Source organism: Heterocephalus glaber, unplaced genomic scaffold (genome assembly GCF_053883595.1).
Source record: "Heterocephalus glaber isolate CG9 unplaced genomic scaffold, H.glaber_assembly_v1.0 deba00001687, whole genome shotgun sequence".
Lineage (NCBI taxonomy): Eukaryota > Metazoa > Chordata > Mammalia > Rodentia > Bathyergidae > Heterocephalus > Heterocephalus glaber.
Genome location: NW_028258412.1, coordinates 14,513,202 through 14,530,812, shown reverse-complemented (window position 1 = coordinate 14,530,812; position 17,611 = coordinate 14,513,202). Strand labels below are relative to the sequence as shown.

General features: G+C 40.6%; 1 long non-coding RNA gene and 1 pseudogene across 1 annotated transcript in view; both read left to right on the top strand.

The window, feature by feature from the left end:
- LOC110348894 (uncharacterized) overlaps window positions 1-17,611 on the top strand; it is a 101,462-nt gene that overhangs the window by 49,113 nt on the left and 34,738 nt on the right. The gene's annotated exons all lie outside the window — the stretch shown is intronic.
- Window positions 17,172-17,273, top strand: LOC147822001 (U2 spliceosomal RNA; annotated as a pseudogene).

Below are 17,611 nucleotides of genomic sequence, written 5' to 3'. Positions count from 1 at the left end.
ATAGTCAAACACTGGTTGAAATTCAGTCAAGTCTCTAGGGATTTTCAGTTTTCAGTAACCAAGCCATTGTCCACTCACCTGAGTTTGCCACATTTTCATTTATCACAATTGCAGCAGCTGAACAAATATCTTTGGGGTTTTGCCATATATTCATATCTTCTAGCCAATTTTCTTCATTTTCAAAAAAGGAACCAATATGTATTCTTCAATAGAGACTTTTATTGACTCAGTCATTTATTCATTATGAATAATCATTACTAATGATGATTAACCATTCATGCATTCATTAATTTAATGTACCAGGCAATGTTCTGTCATGAGCTTCATCCCTACACAAGCTCAGTACATGTTGATGGAATTTCGATGTTGTATTGGCAAATCCTCCCAGTCTCTAGCTTTGGAAATTTTGCTGTCTTTACTGGGAGGTGGGTGTGTGAATGTCATTGACCTAGTCCTTTTTGTCATCTGAGCTGGTGCATTGACCAGCTTTGATGCAGAGCCATCAAGAACATTAGAGCTCTATTATCTTCAGTGCACCAGGGCGTGTTGTGTGAGACCAAAACACCGATGTACCAACAGGGGAAGAAAGGAATGCAGATTTTTACATTGCAATAAAGCTCCTATCAAGCACCCTATGAAGACTCAGAACAACTGAACGAATATCTGAGCTGTAAGATTGTATTTACTCCGACTTTCCTGTCGCTGGGAAATGTTTGTGTATACCAAAATCACCAGCTAATGCAAACCATTCAAAATACAAGGAAGAAGGAAACATAAACAGGGAAACAGAAACATCCTGTCAACCTACCCACAGTGTACTAATTATGTGTAAACCTGTACTGAGTATCAGATGTATATTGAGCACTTCTCTATCCCTTTCCCTACTTGGACTGTTTCTCAGCCAATCAACACAGCCCAAGGATGAAACAGGTTCAACATAATTGATGACATCATAATTAGTCATCATTGTCACTGTCATCATAGCAGACACTCATGTAGGTCTGCCATGTGCCCCAAAGACTACACATGTCACCTGTAATTCTTTGTAGCCACACTATAGGTGAGTTACTATTATTATTCCCATGGTTCAAATGAAGGAAATGATGTACAAAGAGAGTAAAGGACAGTATCAAATAGGTGTCAGATCTGGGGTTTGACTTCAGTTCTATCTAAGGCAGGTCAACTGCTAAGTGGATCACTTGCTCATCTGAAAATTGCAATATGACTGATTTGAGGGCAATTTGCTTTAGCCAATTGAGTTGGTGAGACAAAAGCTGGTAATTGGTTGAGTTTGGGGTCTTAATTTAAACCAACCTGTAATCAGATGCTCTCATGAGTATGGACCTGCATTATAGAATAACAGACCCATGAGTTCTGAGAATCAGCCAACACCATTGATTTCTCAACTTTCCTCTTGAAGCTCTGTCCTTTAGTGACATCAAAGGTCTAACTGAAATGAAAGAAGCCTCTTTCCTATCTCCTGCTTGGGTTGTGAGAAAATGGGACAGAACAAGATTCATTCAGGAATCAAATTGAAACTATACTACAAAGCTACTGTGATAAAAACAGCATGGTACTGGCAAAGAAACAGACCCGAAGATCAGTGGAATAGATTAGAAGATGCAGAAACAACTCCAGACATACTCAGCCACCTCATCTTTGACAAAGGAGCCAATTGCCCTCATTGGAGAAAAGATAGCCTGTTTGATAAATGGTGTTGGAAAAACTGGATTTCAACCTGTCAAAGATTAAAAGTAGACCCATACCTATCACCGTGAACTTAAATAAGATTGAAGTGGATTAAAGAGCTAAATATCAAGACAGAAACAGTAAACTTGCTGGACGATAAGTTAGGTAGAACTCTCAATGACATTGCCATAGGAAAAGACATTATGAACAAAACTTCAGTAGCATGGGAGCTAAGACAAAGAACCAACAAATGGGATCTCATCTTATTAAAAAGCTTCTGCACTGCAAGAGAAACTACCAAGAGAGCTAAGAGACAACCTACAATATGGGAAGAAATTCTTAGCAGCTGTACCTCACACAAAGGTCTACTATCTAGAATATATAAAGAACTGAAAAAAATCAGACCCCCCAAATTCAAAGACCCAATTCAAAAATGGGCATCTGAAATGAACAGACATTTCTCAGACAAAGAAGTAAAAACAGCAAATAAATATATGAAAAAATGTTCAACATCACTGGTCATTGGAGAGATGCAGATGAAAACAACACTGAGATTCCACCTCACCCCAGAAAGTATGGCTGCTATCAAGAAATCAACCAATAACAAATGCTGGTGGGGGGAACGGAGAGAAAGGAACCCTTCTCCATTGTTGGTAGGAGTGCAGACTGGTGCAACCACTGTGGAAATCCGTACGGAGATACCTCAAAGAACTAGGACTAGAGGTCCCATTTGACCCAGCTATTCCCCTACTGGGTATCTTCCCCAAAGAATTAAAGGAATCATACCACAGCAATATATGTGCACCCATGTTTATAGTGGCACAGTTTGTAATAGCTAAAGTTTGAAAACAGCCCAAGTGCCCATCAACTGGAAACTGGATAAAGGAGATGTGTTTTCTTTATAAAATGGAGTACTACTCAGCCATAAAGAATGAGGAACCAGAGTCATTTATAGCTAAATGGGTGCAGATTGAGGCCATACTCTTAAGTGAATAGGACACACATGTGTAAATACCAAATAGTATCTCTAGTGTGAGAAACTGAAAGTGTAAATAAGGATGAAAATGATTAAAATGAATAATTGATAATTTGAAATTGGAAAAGGTCCAAAGGTGGAAGGGTGGCGGGAGGGGAAGAGGAAAGGGAAGAAAGGAAAGGAAAAATTATGAGAAAGAAAAAAAATGGAAACAAAGTCTATGTAAATAGGGAAGAGTGGAGGGGGTGAAGGGCACACAGGTAATGGGGAAAAAATAAGAACTAAGATACATCATGTTCAGGTACAAACACCTAATGATAAATGTAAGTGCATTGTATACCTAAAATGTACCAATTAATATATATATATATATATATATATATATATATATATATATAATTCATTCAGGACAAGCTTCTTGATCACAGCCTGGTCACTTCTTCATTGCTTCTTCCCAGGAAGCCTGACCCACCTTCTACTTTTGCCCAGGGCATCAATGACATCCAATGACAACTTTTTATTTTCATTTGGGCACCAAGGGTCAGGCTTCCCCTATGCCATGATAGAAATAACTAACAAGCATGCAAAAGTTTTTATAACTTAAAACAAGTTGAATTTAAAGAATGGATGCATACTTTTGCTTTTCCCTTGTTGTAACTCATAGAAACTATCTTATAGGTATGGGATGGCACAAGTCTTATGGTGCTGTGATTCTCATGTGACAATTAACATCTGTACCTGCTCTCCATGAGTAAAGGAAATAATGTATCTAGGCCTCTGTCTGTGAGAAAGGAAGCAGTGACACAGAAGATGCCTAGGAAGGGATTATCCATTGGTTCCCTGGATAAGGCCAACACCTAAAGGGTCAGTTAAAAGAAAGAATGTCCCAGATAGACAGGATGTGCTGAAAAATCTCTGGAGGAACACGTTAACCCAGTGTGGCCATGGTGTAACAATGGCTGGAAGGTCAAATGCAAGGAGGAAAGTATAAGAAACTGAGGTTGGAGGGATTATGCAAGGGCCAGGATATGGAGAATTGCCTTATAATAGGAGCTCTGATTGTGTTAAAGGTTGTAGAATGAGCATAGATTTGAGGAGAAAGATTTCTATCTTCAGGAAAGATATTTATTTAGGGAAAGACTGCAAGTATTTTCGCTTATGTGTTAAAATTCTCATTTCATAATCAGCTTATGGTTGATACTTTTGTGCCAAATAGAGTCCTCCCTCAGACACTCTAGTAATCTAATATGCCTTACAGGAATATTAATAGATGAAATTTTATCTACATTTCCATATCTTCTACATCACTGGTGCCATTTTCCCCTAAATCTTCAGGATCAGTTTTTAAAGTAAACCAGCCTACTTGTGATTCTCTTTTGTGTTCAAGACCTTCCTACACATTCCCTCTTTCATCTTTCAGTAGAATCCCTGAAAACATCTTTGGGTTGGTGTAGGTGTGTAAAAGGAATCATCAAAAGCATACATGTTATTAGGAGAACACAAGCATCCTGGACTGAAACTACTACTTCTGCCTTCCACTTCTACAGACCATGTGGACAATGTCCTTTGTCCACCCTAGTCTAGATTAGCAGAGAAACTTTTCTTCTGGATTTTACTCTAATTTTCCTTTAAATGCCAAGGGCATTGGGGAAATGGTCCTTTCAAAGAGAGAGGAGGTACAATCTTTCTCATGGTCTCAAGAAAAGAGAGAACAGACCGGGAGGGATGAAGAAGGCAAGGAGGAAGAGGAAAAAGAAGAGAGGAGGAGGAACAGGAGAAGAATTGGAGAGAGGACAGGAGGTGCAGAAGAAAAAGAAGACATGGCGGAGGAGGAGGAGGAGGAGGTAAGGAGAGGATGAGATGAAGCTGAAAAGGGGAGAAGGAAGGATGGAGGAGGAGCACAAGCAAGAAGGATGGGGAGAGGAGGAAAGGAAGATGAGGAAAAAAAAGGTAGAAGAGGAAAAGAAAAGACAATGAGGACTGAAAAGAGGAGGGAGAACATGGAGGAGGTGGAGGGGAGGAGCAGGAGAATGGGGGGAGATGGTGGGAAGACAGAGAAGAGGAGGGAGAGGAGGAAGGGGGGCGCAGATGATGGGCAACCTTGGACTAGAGGACCACCGCCCAACAAGTCCTTGTCCTGCTCATTCTCTAGGAAGTTTTCCCTATCCTGTGAATGAATAGTGAAGGGGGCCCAGGGATTCAGCTCATTGGTTCCGCCACCTGCCTTGCAAGTGCAGGGTCCCAAGTTTGATCCCCGGTGCTAAAAAAAAAAAAAAAAAAAAGTGCAGGCGAAGTGTGAGTGTGACAGAACAAACTTGCTTCTACTTTTGAGTTTTCTCTCCTGTGAACCAAAATTTCTTACCAACCCGGCATCTGACAGTTACTTTAAGGAGAAATGATGAGGTCAGCAATTTGTGCCTGGAGGAGGAGAATAGAAGCCTTGCGTATCATATTCAGGGGGCTTCCTAGGGCAAGGAATTATGCCTTCCTTGGCTTTTGAGGGGCTAAACACTCTGGTCTCTCTGAGAGGAATTTACTGTAGGCTGTGCTCTGAGGGAGGACTTATCACATTAACCAAGTATCTTACCAGATTCTACAAAGCTGAAAAAAAAAACCTCTTTGGAACATAACTGCTAAAATTATTTGCAGGGGTGGAACATATGCTAAGAAGGTGTGGCCGTGGTAGGTGACACTACATATGGACTTTGTATCAGTTAGTTTCACTGCATAACAAACCACGTCAAGTGTAACTTACTTCAAACAACAGGCACTTATTAGTGCTTACTTATCTGCAGGGTTCTGGGCAGTTCTGTCTTTGCAAGATGGGCTGGTCTCAGCTGGGCTTGCTCATGAATCTGTGGTCCTATTGAGGCTAGCTAGAGGCTTTCTGCTCTGAGATGGTCTCATTCACTTGTCTAGAACTTACCAGCTATGTGGTAAGATGACAGGTGGTAACTGGCTGTGTATCTCTCATCTTCTCATATTGCAGCCCAAGCTTATTTCCAAGAGAGAGTAGGAGTAGAAAGGTGCCATGCCTTGACTTCTTGTGCTTTAGCTTTAGAACTGACACCCATTCATTTCTGCTGCATTGTTTCAGCCTGAACAAGACCAGCCCATATCAAGGTTTGGAAAAGAATCCTTCTTCCTGATGCAAAGAGCTCCAATCACATTGCAAAAGATGTGCATAGAGGGGACTGCAGAACTGTGGATATTTTTGCAATTGATCTGCCACAGAGCTTAAGAAAGCAAAAGGTTTCTCAGAGATATAAAATCTGTGAAGTGAGTTTCATAACCTATGTAACTGACTTCATGAATTTTTGACAGATCTATCACATTTATGAAAGTTATAAGAGATTTTCCTCCTCTGGGGAAGAAGAATAGGATGAGATGGTGGAGCACATCCTCCCTCGACATCCCCCATCTACTTCATAATGCTGGGACGAGGCCCAGCCCATGTCCCTAACACCTTTCATTCATGTTGGATGGAGTCAATGGGATGAGATCAACCAGATGGAAAAAGAAATGCCAGGATGTGAATGTGGTGTCAGAGGAACGAACCCAGATTCTCGCTCAGCTTCCTGATTCTGCCAGCTGCTGGTGCCCCCTCCAGATGGATGAATCGGAGCCTTTCCAGGGTGCTCAGCTCAAGATTGCTATTGTCACACAGTTATTTAATACGGGAAAATTTTAATCACGTTTGTTTTTCCATGTTTCGTCCTAACAACAAATCATTTTTAATGGGAGACAAGGAGGTGGAAAAGAAGATGTAGCAAATCTTGGCTGGCATTTTTATCACCATTCTCAGATCTTTGGTCCCAGGGCTGGATTTGCCACCAACTGCAAATCATCCTGATTGAATGAGATGCATGGGTACTAGGAAGAGGGATCCACCTGAGGGTCTCCTGAAGGACTCATGTGGCCCCCTGCCTCCCATTTGTCTACTACCCCCAAGTAAAAATTTGGGGACAGCTACTATGTGGCAGATGTCATATTTTAATCCTCTCTATGATCTTTCAGGCTAGATGAGTGTTTTCTTCTCTTGACTGCATAGAAACTGATACTCTGAGGTCTCCAGTGACTTGTTCACGTTCACCTAGCAAGTAAATCACACAGCGGGGGGTTAAACCCAGATCAGTCTGACGTGAGAGCCTGTGTCTTTAACATGGCACCAGGCTGGTCTTTTTACAAATTCTAAGACATTTCAAATTTCTTGGTAGTTATAATTTCCTTCGGAGGAGTCTTTTCCTAAGCATGCTACATACACAGGAAGATTCACCTCACCATTAGTAAATAAGTCACTCAAGGCCTTGCGTCTGAGCCCTAGAGGGGCCAAGACAAGACACCAAGTCTCTTGACTCCTTGTCCATGTTTCCTCTATTATAACACAGATGTTATGGTCCTTTACCTTTAATAAATAAGACAGAACCCTGTGATCCCTGGCCTTGACTAAATCCTCGCCTAGATCACCTGAGGTATGTGGATCTCTACGGTAGAAAGACAACTATTGCTAGTACTCCAAAGGAACTCTGTGTTTCTCAAATGGAATCATGATGATGAGTCATATCACTTTTACTTATTTTATTTTTCAATTATACTTACCTTTTCAATTATACAAATACTACTTGACTACATCTGGAGTATTTAAAAGCAATTCCAAGACATTATAACATTTTACTCAAAGACACTCTAGTGAACATCTCCAACCATCTCCAACAGATGACTCATTTTGAATAGAACATATTCAAAATCATGTAGCTTATTGTGTCCTTAATTTATTCACTTGTAAAGTGCCATGAAATGCTGAGAAAGTTCATTAAAGAGTCATAAATGAGGAATTGCAGTCAAAGATGTAGGTGAAGAGCCAGCAAATATTACTGCATAAATCAAGGGATAGGAGAATTTCAACCAAAGGCAGGTGATCAACAGCATCAAATATTACCCAAAACTAAAGGAAAATAAAAGCTTAAAAGTGACAATTGAATTTTATATTGGGGGTCCCCAGGCATCATCAGAGCTATTTTGATGAAACTATGGCATTGAAAGCCAGATGGTAGAGGAAGTGAAGGATGAAGAAGTAAAAATACTGAGTACAGAGTGTATTTTATAGTCATTCAACTGAATAGTAGAAAGTTGGAAGAAGCCGGGATTGAATGACAGTGCTCTTAAAGATGGAGAAATGTGAATTTATAGCTGTAAGGGAGGACACAGTTAAGACGGTGAGATTGAAAGTGTAAGGAGAGATAAGGGACAATTGGTGGAACAGGATCCTGCTGAAGAGAAGGCTTGGTATCAAAGCATGTGGTGATGAGTGGGCATTAGAATGGGGGCAGAGCTCTTCAGTCTAACACATATTTATGGAGCTCATCTTAAATGTGCTGTGCAGGACAATGGGAGGTATGATGGAAAAGAAGTCCTGGCCTTCTCCTCAAAGTTTTCATAGTTCATTGGTTACTAAGAACCAACAAAAGCCAGGTATGATGCAGGTATCTAAGCCAGTTCTGGAGAAAGGATCGGAGAAGAATCCCCAAAAGAAAGACTCTGAGACCTGTGTACAAGAGGCAGTGTGAGAGGAAGGAGGAAAGGTTCTTAGAAGAAGGAACAATGTTTGCAAAGGCCTGGAGGCCAAAGCAGTGGGATTTTCCTTCTACCTCCAGAAAGAGCTGATGTAGGTAAGGATGGGGAAGGACGCAGGTGAGTTTGGAGGTGAAAGGCGGATTTGCTGCGTGCCACGTATAATGAACAGCTTATGTTTTCTTGGAGAGTTTGATGCTGGGAGAGCCCAGAGAGGTGATAGAGATGTACTGAGGAAGGGTCACACGAGTGGAGCTGAGATGGGTCAGTTATGTGTTTGAAGGACAGGCTGTGATTTCTGCTCTGTAGAAGTTTCTCTACTTCCCATCTCCACTGTCCAAGTGATTCTCACCTCTCCTTGGTCCACCAAAAAAGCCCCCCCTTTTGATTTCTGCCCAGCCATTCTTGCCTCTTCCATTTCCTTCTCTATGCAACAGTCTTTTAAATACTATAGATTGCGTGCCTGACTTGTTTAAAGACCTCTGGTAACCTCCAACTGCACTTAGAAAAAAAAAATCTGTATCCTTTGCCACATCATATGAAGTCCTGCGTGATTTCCTTGCCCAGATCCGCAGCCTCATCCAGAGACTCTTGTTGCCCCTGCTCTAGCCATTCTCCTTTCTCTTCTCCAGACCCACCTCGCTTCCTCTTGCCTTCTGGCCTTTGCAGATGTGACCTTCTATGAGTGGATCACTCTTGGGGTCCCCTGACCCCTCCCCAGCCTAGTTAACTGCACATGAGCCACTCTTTGGACCTTTTCTCAGGCATCACTAACTGCAGGAATGGCCACATGGCCTCCTTCACAGCACTCACAGTGTGATATACCACTTCGTCCACTGTGGGCACTTAATAAAGTGACGAGTTTACATTTCAGGGTCTAGTTATTTCACTGACATCCTTCTCAACTACTACTGTCAGATTTGTGACAGCAGAAACAATGTCTGTTTTCCTCCTCCCTGTTATGACCCCAAGATCCATCTGACACACATTAAGCACTCAATAAATACTTTATGAAGTAATGGATAGATACATGGATATTAGTAATCCTTGAAAAACCATCGTATCCTTAGCAAATCCTGTAAGATTAATTCAATACAGTTTCATCTAAGCATGAGTAAATTTTCTCTCCCAAACATGTAGGTGGTAGTTTTCATCTTTTTGTGTAACTATATCAACCCTTTACATGCCCGTGCACATATGCGGGTGTGCACAACCCCAACCCCAATAAACACGTCATTTAGACAAGAGAGAGAAGGCATGCTTTCATCAAATCCAGGCCTGCAAACAGGAGGCAAAGCAGCCCTCATTGCTTTAGCACACATGTTTATTGATGATGCAGATTAAACTTTAATCATATTGCACCGTTTCAATTTCCAATTGAAATTGAAAGTCTGAGCCACGTACGGGTTTTTATTACCCTCCACTTAGGCTGCTGATGGAAGCAATCGGAGGGGAGCCATCTTCCTGGGCCTCAGGTGGGGCAACTGGGCCATCCATCACATTAATACTGCAACGTAGGAAAGGAAGTAAGGCACAATAGGAGATGAGATGGGTTAGGAGCAGTTTAGTGAGCGAGGGGGCCTCCTCGTCAGGTCAGGCTGGTGCGCGGTGTGACGAGGTTCCAAAGCGGAGGAGCCTCTGCCTTCAGTCATCCCCCTGGCATGCGCCAGTAGCAGGTGCTTTCAGAAGCAAAAGAAAACGCCATTCAACCATGCTTTCGAAAACAGCTGCAATGGCGGAAGTTCCACCCAAGAAAAATTATGGCTTTTGTGTGCGAGCGTTTTAAGATATGGATCCCTAAGGGTAGCAGACACTGCAGAAAAGGATTACAATTGATGTTAAACCAGATGACTTTATTTTGGTACATTTATTTAGTATTATAATAGCACCTGTTAAAAACATGACTATATCCTAGCAAATACAGAACGTCATTCACAGCTGAGCTCCTTCCTCCTCCTCCTCCTCCTCCTCCTCCTCCTCCTCCTCCTCCTCCTCCTCTTCTTCATCTTTGTCTTCTACTGGAAAGTTCACTTATCTCTTTGGGGATGATATCTATGAGGCTGTCTTGGGTATCAAGGCAATATTAAACCAAGAAGTAGAAGCTAAGCAAGCCTCTATGCTCATAGGTGAGAATGATATCACTTAAGTAGCATTTACTGAGCACCTACTATGTGCCATCTCTGTGTTGAGTACTTACCTAGTTTGCATAACAACTATATGAAGTATTAGTAGTAATAAATAAGGATAAAGTACTCATTTATCACTTAGCATATGGAAAGTACCCAATACATACTAGCTCTTATTTATTGCTACTATTGTTCTATTATACTCTTGGTAGAAATGAAGAACCAGAGCTGTAAGATAACTTAGTCAAGGTCACACAGCTAGGAAGTAGCATAGCTATGATTGACATCAAGTTCTCTGCCCTCATTGCCTGGATCTTTAACCTCTGTACACTGCTGCCTCCCCATTTAGAAACCCTAATCTGAGACATGTAATGCATGATTGTTAATTCTATTCACCCTGCTGTGTCATAGAATTTATTCCTCCTATCAAACTATAACATTTCACACATTGAAATACTTGTCCCCTCCTCCTTTCCTGCCCTCTCCAGTTTCTGGTAACTACTATTCTATTTTGGATGAACTCATCATAAAGAAATTCTAAAACATTTGAGAAGTGTCTATTCATTTCACTTGTCTATTTTTTGAGTGGGTCTTTTATTTAAGGACATCTAATTTTTTGTGTTCTTTATATATTCTAGATATTAGTCCTCTGTCAGAGGAGTATCTGTAAAAAAATTTTTCCCATTCTGTATGTTGTTTCTGCATTCTGCTGGTTGTTTCCTTTGCTGTGCAGAAGTTTTTAATTTGATGTAATCCTTTCTGCTGATCCTTGATATTACTTCCTGTTCAGTTGGGGTTCTGTTCAGAAATTTCTTGCCTATGCCTATGTCCTCAACAGTTTTACCAATTTTATGTTCCAGTAGATTCAGTGTTTTTGTTTTTATATCTATGTCTTTGACCCATTTTGATTTGATTTTCGTATATAGTGAGAGATATGGATCTACATTCATTCTTCTGTATCTGGACAACCCATTTTCCCAACCTCATTTGTTAAAGAGGCTATCTTTTCTCTAGAGTATGCTTTTGGCCACTTTGTCAAAGATTAGGTGATAGATATGCTAATTACTTTATCTGACCATTACCCAATATATACTATGAATCAAAACATCACACAGTGCCTCACAAATATGTACAAATATTATGCTTTGATCAAAAATATTTTAAATAAAAAATTAAGTTAATCAAGAAACTATGCTCTGAGGAAGAGGCCAGTGAGAAAACCCACTTTTATTGGAAGAAAAAGGGTGGAGTTGATAACCAGTTGAAGAATTCTTCTCTCATAATACATTAGAGGATGGATATGTAGCTGTCTATCCACTTTGGAGTAGATTTTTTGCAATTCAAGGATGAAAGGATGCAGCCCAGTCCTCAGAAGACTAAGTCTGCAGGAAATGTCATGGTTTATTTTGCAGGGCTTTGCCCAGCACCTCAATCTATTTCACTGCAACCTGCTTGCTCACACCTTTGTCCCAATGTGAGAACCTACTGCAGATGGCATCCTGGCTTCTAGCTACAAGCTATTTTCCCTTATTGTGGCTTTATTGTTGCTCAGTTCCACCAAAACACTATGAAAAACCTGCTTGAGTTCCATCTCATAAATCTTTAAAGACTAGGCTCTCTTCTTTCACTTAAGACAAATATGTAGAATCCCCATGCCACTGACAGGTAGAAGAGGGAAGTGAGGAAAGGTGATCTCAGCTAAAACACACAAAATCCTTGCAGGAGATCAAAAGATAAATAGCTCCATTTACCTGCATTGTAAGATCACAATCCAGACCATGTTCTGAGTATTTCACTAGGAACCTTGGATAGAATATCTTGCTTAATTCTTACAAATACACTCCAAAGGAAGTGGAATAATCTCCATTTTATAGAAGAAGATAGCATCTCTGAGAGGCTATGACACTTGTCCATAATCACACAGCTAGAATCTCAGGGCACAAATGTGCAGGTCTGATTCAAAAGTACATGGTCTTTCAACTCTGCAACACTGTTTCTCTTTTCTATTATGAATTTTAATTTCTCTTACCTTTTTGAATAGGCAATATATGCAAATGTTGTAAAATTCAAAGGTATAGCGGTATGTAGAGAAGTTTCCTTCCTCTAACTCTATTTTATTCTAAAATCTACTTGTGAAGACCACCCTTCCCAGAGAGTATAAAAATCTGCCTGTGAACACCCCATGGAGAGGTCCGAGGAAATTTCCCTCCCTGAGTTTCCAGGTCAGCTTGGCAGCCAGGAAAAGCACCTCAGAGGCAAACTTATTGGCATAAGCAGGACAGTGTGATAGATATCTTTCTAGCTGGATACAAATGCTTTGGGACCCCAGCCACAATATTTCCAGATATTAGAGAGAGAAAACAATGGATACCTGAAAGACTGAGGTGGTATTTGACCTGTCCTTTGAAGTGTGAAATGTGCACAAAACATTAGGGAGGAGAGTTCTAGAAGAAGGCCATCAGGTTTATGCTTTTTCTGCCTCAGGGTCATTCCAGAGACCTTTTCACTTTTTTCTCCTCTTGCCAGATCGTGTCAATCCCAGATGAAATAGCCATCTTTTTTTTTTTGGTACTGGGGATTGAACTCAGGTCCTTGCGCTTGTGCAGCAGGTGGCGAAACCACTGAGCTAAATCCCTGTGCCCTGAAATAGCCATCTTTAAGGACACCTTTCATGATAATTCATCCCATGTGAGATATTCCTCTTACCTGGACTTTGATGTGCTTTTTGGTTTAGGCTGCACTTAACACACTTTCATTTATCTGGGTAGTTCTCTGACTGTCTGGCCCCTCTTCTAGACTGGAAGCCCTGTGTTAGCTAGGACTGTGTCTGTCTTGTTCAGTTTCATCTCCAAGCACATAGCTGAGAATCAATGACCTGGGTTCAGTACTCACTAGGGCATTCACCAGCTGAATGATCTTGTTATGTTTTTATAAGAATAAAATATTTTGTGACATTTTATAAACAAATTTTATAACACTTGATAAACATTTTATAACACTTTTTAAGTGTCAGGTACCAATCTAAATGCTTCTGCATATCACAGCTCACTTAATATATATAACAACCATTTGACATAGGTACCACCGCCCCCATTTTACAGATGGGAATACTGAGGCCAAGTATGAAAGGCAGACTTGTAAAACAATCTTCAATGATTTCTACCTCCTGCAACTCATGCCCTTTCTTTATCCCACCCTCTGTGTGTATGCTGAGCCAGGGAATTGCTTCTAACCAGTGAAATATGGGAAAGATGATGGGTTATTGCCTCCATGATTACATTACAATGATTGTGACTTTGGTCTCACTTTCAGATTATTTCAACTGGCTTCTCAGCTTGTAGACTTTAATGAAACAAGCTGCCACCTGAAAAGGGCCATGTGAAAAGAAATCAGGGGAGCATCTGACTAACAGTCACGTAGGAACTTAGCTCTGCTGTCCAACAACACCTGAGAAACTGAATGCTGTTGAGCTTGAATGAGGTTGAAGGCAGATTCTCCTCCAACCATCCATGGAGATGATTGGAGCCATCACTGACCTCTTGATTTATGTCCAAATGAGAGGACACAGCAAGGCTATGCTCATTTCCCTACCCACAGAGACCATGGGGTCATAAATGTGTGTTGTTTAAAGTTTTGGGGCTGTTTGTTACACAGCAATAGAGGACTAATACAATCAGAAAGAAAAGTCACTTGCTCAAAATCAGTTAGTAAGTAGAGAATCTGAATCTGAAACTGGGGGTTAGACTCAGGAAAAGTTCAAGTTCTTAAGCACCACATGCACTATATTTGGCTGCCTTCCTATAATATAGAAACAGACACTACTGGTGCATATTTCAAAAGTTTTTCTAAAGATACTATGGCTATAAAATGCTCAGCAGAGTACACTTTGTGTTTAACAAATGTTAACTATAATTATTATTATCTTGGGTGTTATTTGGGAACTTTTTGGGGGAGGTACTGGGAATCAAACTCAGGACCTTACACTTGCAAGGCAGGCTACCACACCACTGAGCTAAATCCTCTGTCCCTCTTCGTTGTTATTTGGTACCTTCAAGACATGAACAAGGAAATGAGACAGCCCTTTAAACATGAAGGCTAAAAAGGTGCTCACAGAAGCTTTAAGAGAGTGACTGCTTTCCCTCATTAAGAACCATTTCAAGGAGGGTATTTAATAAAGCATTTATGAGCCACAACCACCTGGGAGACTGAAATAGCATCTCCTGGATGACCCACAAGTTAGGTAGACATACTTCTTTGGCTTTTCTTCCTCCCTCTCAGTTTCTCCTAGGAAACCCCAGAGAACAAGGAGAGAAGGAATTGTCTGAAACTAAGTAGACATTATAGTTGGGAAAGCATAGGTTTGAGAATTCTAAACAACACTCCCAGGGAGGTATTTTCCTCAGGAGACAGAGCATCAGAAACAGATCTGGACTAGGCATTTTATAGGCTGCTTCCTCCCTTATCCTTTTCAGGAACCATGGGACAGAGAATGTCACAGGAGGATGTACCCAATGGAAAGCATCTACCATCATTCTCTGACTGTCAGGCATTCCCAGACTGTGGACTAGGGGATTCCATGGGCTTATATAGTGGTTGAGGATAGCATGTACTGACAGTCCCTGACTTGTGGACCTCAAAGAAGAGGACATGTACCCACCCTGAGACCTGCCCCTTGGCTCCCTAATCATAGTAGATTCTGATGATAGAAAAGTTGTAGGATTATTACCAGGAAGGACTAATATTCAAACAGAATTGGAATGCATTCTTCCCAAGAGTGTAAAAAAGTGAAATGTATTCTGGTTCCCTCTTTATCTGCCTCACCAAAGCTTTACATGAAGCTGAACTGTCCATGTTTACATTATGGCCTTTATCATCTTTTCTCAGTTAATGTTTTGCTATATCTAACTTCTCTGATTCTATTTGCTTTGCCTTTCTAGATAAAGACCTAGTTTTCACTTTGGTATGTATATATGCTCCAAAAAATTTAAGATTCTTGATATACAACTGCTGGCCTTTGAGAAAACACAATACATTTAGAATATTATGAGAATCCAAGGAATTCAGAATATTGCAAGACACCGATGGCTGGTTTGTTAGTAGCATACTTTGAAATGTCGAAACTTATATCCAAGGAAGTCAATGCCTGAATTCTTTCCTTAGGTGTCATTTCTTCTACTTTTTCATTATATAGTTCAAGTTGTTATGGTGAAGGGCAGCTAGACTATTGAGACTCTTGAAGGAAGTATATCTATGTGGAGGAATTCATCTATCAGTCAGGTTAGGGATGCCAAATAGTCTGCTCCTACGGTCCAGTCAATCAGGCATCATATTATTAATAAAATATCTAAATGTTACCTAACTTAGGTAGCCTTGCCAGGTCTTCTAAGTACACAGGGATTTAGTAGGTGTTGGAAAACTATGATTCATAGTCCAAATTCAGCCAACCACTGTTTTGTAAATAGTTTTGTTGGGGCACAGTCGTACCTATTTGTTTACATGTTATCTGAGATTGCTTTCATACTATCATAGAAGAGTTGAATGGTCATGCCAGGGATTTTATGGCTTGTGATGTCTAAAGGATTTGTTATCTGACTCCTTAAGTAACTTTTCCAACCCCTCATGGGTTCGTGACTACGGAATAAGTGGTGTTATGTTGCAGTGTGAGTCTAGAAAGATGAATTCTGGATATCTCAGCTAATATCTCATCACCTTGACTAACTAGCTGAGCTAACCTAAATGCACCTATGCCATATTTTGTTCTACCTCCTCATTTGTAAAATGCAGGCCCTTCTGTCCATACAATGACATCCTCCTTTAGGAGAGGGGCAACAATTCTTTAACCTTTCTTTCCTTCCCCCCATTTGGTCCCAGAAGAGTCCTGCAATATACATCAGGAGCTGAATAAACGTTTGTGCAGTGAATGAGTATCCCACATTTTTACCTCGCAGCTTCAGTAGGCTCAGATGTATACTAGCACACACAGTTTGAAAAATAGAACATGTTTTGGGAACAAGAGATTTTTAGACATGTCCTTGACAGCTAAGACCAGCAAAAATAGGGATTGGTTCACATGTTTTTCACCTTGATCTTTGCTGGATTCCCTTTGTTTCCTTTCAGCTCTTTCAGTTGCAAGAAACAGACTCCTTCAAGTTACCTCAGCGACAGAGGTTTATTATTAGGACAACTGTGAACTGTAATTAGAACGGGGAAGTTGTCAGCACTGATGGCTGTTTTAGGAACTAGACCCTCCTTTATTCTTTCTCATGCTCTCTCTTGTTCTGATTATTGGTCTAATTCTGTTTTCTCTCTATTGTCCAGGTTCTTCACGTTCTTCATCTTGTCTGCACACATAGAAACTTATTTTGTTCATGATACTGTCTTTTGCATCACAAGGTGTCTTTTCGTCTTCAGATCCTGCACTAGCTAGCTTAGTTTCCCACCTTTATACTTCTCAGTAACACAGAGGAATCTGATTGGCCAAATATCCTTTGGTTCCAGATTGCACAGGTCATAAATCATTGGCCATATTTTGGATTTATCATCCTTGGGTCACACACAGTCCACACAATGCTGAACTAGCTGGAGGGGTGTTAGGAGGCTGCCAAAGTAATGGGGTATATGGGGAAGACTTTTCTTTCTTTCTTTCTTTCTTTCTTTCTTTCTTTCTTTCTTTCTTTCTTTCTTTCTTTCTTGTTTCTTTCTTTTTCTTTTGAGACAGAGTCTTCCTTTGTAGTGCAGGTTGGCCTTGAATTCACTATGTAACCCAGGCTGACTTCAAACTCACAGCGATCTTCCTGTCTCAGCCTCCTATCTCTTCTCGGCCTTTTGGCTAAGATCAAGTGTAGTATCTGTCTCAGCCTCCTGAGTGCTGGTATTATAGATGTGCACCACTGTGCCCAGCAAGACCGTTTTCTTAAATGGGAGTCTAGGGCCAAGCACTGAATGGCCTCCCCAGTATGAGGCCACATTACTCTTTTTCTCTTTGCTCGTACTTCTTCCTTTAGGCCCTTTCTAATATCTGATTCAGAAAAAGAACTTAATATTACATTAATTAACATATAAGTGTTATAAATTAAAAATGGAAGACCAGTGTCACAAACTTTCAATTTGATTCCCAATTTAAAGTGTGACCATAGGGCTTAATTGAAAACTAGACTGATTAAGAGATTCCGGGAGAGTTGAGTGGATCATGGAGGTGCTATACTCATCAGTGGATTAATCCACTGATGTTCACGGCTGAATCCAGTGT